This window comes from Eptesicus fuscus, chromosome 8 (assembly GCF_027574615.1).
Source record: "Eptesicus fuscus isolate TK198812 chromosome 8, DD_ASM_mEF_20220401, whole genome shotgun sequence".
Classification (NCBI taxonomy): domain Eukaryota; kingdom Metazoa; phylum Chordata; class Mammalia; order Chiroptera; family Vespertilionidae; genus Eptesicus; species Eptesicus fuscus.
Genome location: NC_072480.1, coordinates 26,931,201 through 26,935,700, shown reverse-complemented (window position 1 = coordinate 26,935,700; position 4,500 = coordinate 26,931,201). Strand labels below are relative to the sequence as shown.

The following is a 4,500-nucleotide window of genomic DNA, read 5'->3' as shown; positions in this document are numbered from 1 at the left end:
GAAGCTCAAATAGGAACTCCTCCCACACATTTATTCAATTCAAACTATCTGATCAATGTAGATAAATCTTCAGATATTCATCAACCCGGGGGAAGAGATAATTGCCAGCTTCACAATCTCAAAATAAATAATGTCACATTATGTCGATTACAAAAATGAATGTAAATGTGTTGTCAAAGTAAATATTTTTTCCAGATATTCCATAAAATGTTTTGAAATGATATTTTAGACCAACTGCATTTCAGGAGCTTGTCTACATGATGAAATGAATGCTCTGAGACAAATGCACTTGGTGTACTATGTCACTGTGTTCTAACGCATTTTATTAAAGGCATTCTGTCTCAGATGTCCTTCTTGATTCTAGACTGTCCTTCCCTCAAATGCTCCTGCACATCATCATATCTTAATCTAGAAACATCGACATATGAGAGAAACATTGAGCCCTGACCAAGGATTGAACCCAAAACCTAGGTATGTGCCCTGACTGGGAATCAAAACCATCACTTTTTCGTGTGTGGGACCATGCTCCAACCGAGTTTTACTGACCAGGGAAGATCATCATAATCTTTTTATACACCACATTCATCATGAAATTTCTCATCTGCATTAAATTTATATTATTGTCGTTTCTTTTAGAACTCTTATATCTATCATCTTGTACTATCTGTATTTTTCCTTAGAACTAGCAGGAAAACACCTAACACTGTGACTGGAACATTTTTCAGATACAATAAATGGCTTGTTAAATATGTTTTGTTGCATTTGTATCTCAGGCTGAAAGTTCTGTTCCAGTCAGACTATTCTCAATTTCTCAAAAAACATACCACACTGTCATTTCTAGAACACCTCTACTAGATTTTCTCTGGTGTCTCTCTGTACATCCTTTAATATACAACTTGAACTGTACCTTCTTCATGAACCTTCCTCCTATTACTGTCAATTTCCCTCAATGAGCTTTACTTCTTCTGAGTGGCATCATCTATAATGTTCTCCAGGGATTTGAGGCCTCACTCACATAACGTGTCATATTAGAGGGAGCATTTTCATTCCAACCATATCCTTTGCTTCTGTATTATAAAGAAAATGTCTCATGCTTCTGTGTCCCTCTCACATAAATGTCTTAGTTTAAAACTTGAAAGTCAGTACACAGGGAAGATTCACTTATTCAGTAAATCTGGCATTATTTCATGCTAGGGAATGCTTTAAAAATTTTAACTTCTAATTCTACACCCCTTGCAATGTTCCAGGGACTATTCTAAGTGCTTTATGTTTATTATGTCATTTCACCCTCCTAAGAACTTTATTAAATATGTACTGTTTATTTTACTGAAATATAAAATTATAGATAGGGAAACTGAGATATGAGATTTATATAACTTCTCTCAATTTTACATACAGAAAATAAGTTGTAGAGCCAGGTTTGACCTCCAAGTAATACAGTTACAGTATCTTTAAATGCTGGAATTATTTATATCTTAAAACTCTCTTTGTCCTCAATAAGCTGGCAGTTCTTTAAGGAGAGAGGATCGTGTAAATATATAAATGCAATGCAATTTCTTCAGTGGTAAGATAGGTTTGTATAAGGAAGTGGGTAGAATAATCAATTTTACATGAAGTAGGGGAGTAGAGAGTCTTGTAACTAATCTGAAAGTTGAGCTGAGACTTGAAAGGCAAGTAATTGCTTGAGAGTTGAATAAAGTCACATAGGGACAAAAGAATCATGCTGTTTGGGGAAATTTTATGTGGTTTGGTATAAAGGGCTAGTTGCCAACCAGTATCTATCCTCTGTTTCCCATTTATTTTAGCACTGATTTTGTTTGTAAGGGCAATGTGGTCAGTCTCCCTTGTAGCTGGATTTAGCCATATGATTAAGTTCTGGCCAGTGAGGTGTAAAATTCAGGTTTGTGTGGAACTCTGATAACAACTTAGAGCCATCAATGCATACCTTAAAACTTTTTTTTCTAAGTAGGAGGAAAAGATACATTTCTATTCTGTTTAAACCCCTGGTTTTTAGTTCTTCTCTTACGTGAAGTAGAATAAAATTCTTGACATAGAGTAACTGGAACATAGACTGAGGGAGCAGTCCTTGTTAAGGAAGAAATTTTGAAAATACGTGAAGACAGAAAATAAAATGTGTTATATCTATGTAAGTAACTTATACTTTTCCTCATGAGTCCATGTTTCTTCATCCTGGCTAATTTATAATCACCTGGATACTTTAAGTAAAATAAAAATCATGTAACTTCCAGGTCTCCCCTAAGGTAATTGAGTTAATCTCTAGGGAAGAGATTTTCAACCTTCGATGCACATTTAAATCATGATACCAGGCCACACCCAGACCAAGTATGTCAGAATCTCTGGGGGAAACTCAGGCATTATTATTTCTGAAAATCTCCCCAAGTTATTAAAATGTTCAGCCACGAGTGAGGAACACTGCTGTAAGTGACAGGCTTGGAAAGTCTTATGAGAATTTTAATTTGAAGAGATTTCGTTTATATGTTATCATTTTGACTGCAATGTGAAGGATCAATTGATTAAGAAAAAGTATGATTTAGAATGAAATGTGCTACTTTTCTCTAAATGGTTCAAAACAGTTTTCCTTGGAGTCATAAAATATCAGTTTTGTACATTAGAATGAGTAACCGTGCTTCCCTGGGCATGATATCCTAGTAAGGCTCCTACTAACTATATCAATTTTCGGTGCTATGGCTGCAGCTATTGGAAACTACACGAAAACCAATTAGATCAGTAAGGGTATTTATTTATTTATTTATTTATTTATTTATTCATTTATGTTAAAATATATATTTTATTGATTTCAGAGAGGAAGGGAGAGGGAGAGAGAGATAGAAACATCCATGATAAAAATAATCATTAATCGGTAGGGTCCAGCACACTCCCTACTGGGGATCAAGCCCAAAACCCAGACATGTGCCCTGACTTGGAATTGAACCTTGACCTCATAGGTCGATGCTCAACTGCTGAGCCACACTGACCAGGCAATATGGGTGTTTATTATTGCACCTAACAAAGTTCAAAGATAAGATGCTTCCAGATTTAGTTCACTCATCAGATTAATGGCAGCATTAAATACTTCCACCTTGCTCCTCTGTCATTCTTGGTGGAAGACTTGGTTTGGTGGAGATCCAAGTATTACATGTAGCTAGCAATATCTAGAGACAGGGAGAATAACATGTATTTTTGTTCTTTATCTAGAGTGAGGACAATGTCTCAGGATCCTTTCAAGCCCATTTCCTCTCATGTTTCCATTGGTCAGAATTACATGTTCATTGTTAAAAACAATCATTGTCTTAAGGAAATATGGTCATGATTGCCTGCTCTCAATTCTACCTGTCTTCTGTGGATTTTATTGAAATTTGAGCTTTAGCCCAAACTGCAGTAAACCTTTTAGAAAACATTGTCTATGGTAAAATATCCAGCCAGAGAAAATCCCAACTACAAGAGAGAGTTTTAAATAAACACAAAGACAACCAGAACAGAAACTGTGAGTGCCTGAAGAGAAAGGAGGAAATGAGGCTTCTTTGTGTAGAGTCACCCAGATGGAGAGAATGTGGAGACAGAAAACTGAAGCATCAGGACTTGCTTGTGTTGTCAGCACAGTGTGATAAAGGGGCACATCACTGAGTCTAAAAAGACCTACATTGACTCTGCTCTTAATTACACTGTGGTGCTGAACAAGTCACTTAATCTTTCTTGGTCTGCTTCTTCAGTGTAATGATTATAATACTTTGTAGACTTCTTCATGTGATTTTTAAAAATGAGAGAGAAACATCGATAGCTGCCTCCTGCACACCCCCACTGGGGATGTGCCCGCAACCAAGGTACATGCCCTTGACGGAATTGAACCTGGGACCTTTGAGTCCGAAGGCCGACGCTCTATCCACTGAGCCAAACTTTGTAGACTTCTTCATGTGATTTTTAAAAATGAGAAAATTAGGTACACAGTTTACAACATGTAAATTCTACTTATCATTTAAGTTTTTTTTTTTTTTTTTTTTTAAAGGGGAGAGCGTGAACGCAGTCCCCCACTACCACAAATTATGCAGTTGAGTTTCCCACATTTGGGGAAATCTCAGGGGTCAGCACATCCAGAGTGCAAATGGATAAACCTCGCCCTCAGAAAACCACCTTGGTGATCATGGAATCTCCACTGCCAGGTAAGTATATCATCATATAAGTTTTTAACACACATTTTACAGATACAGTAATAATAATTTGTACAAGAAAAGTTCTTGGAATGCTTAACATGTTTTTATTAATACAAAGTTCACCATTTCTTTTTTTATGACAGAACTTATACTATGTCCTGGTTAACACATGATCTCTAACTCAGGCAATTGGAAGGTGGGACTGATAGTTGTAGGGATTAAACAAAAGGTAATTTTGGAACCTGAGTCATATTTGAGGAAGAGGAGGACACGTTAGGTTAATGTATTATAAAACATTGGATAACAAGAATATACACAGACAAATATCCTA

The 4,500-nt window shown here is 36.2% G+C and overlaps 1 non-coding gene across 1 annotated transcript; it reads right to left on the bottom strand.

Annotated features, from left to right (window-relative positions):
* Positions 1-4,021: 4,021 nt before the first annotated feature.
* Positions 4,022-4,186, bottom strand: LOC114233006 (U1 spliceosomal RNA). Its single transcript, XR_003619114.2, has one exon. It is a non-coding gene; the product is annotated as a U1 spliceosomal RNA (small nuclear RNA).
* Between the last annotated feature and the right edge of the window lie 314 nt (positions 4,187-4,500).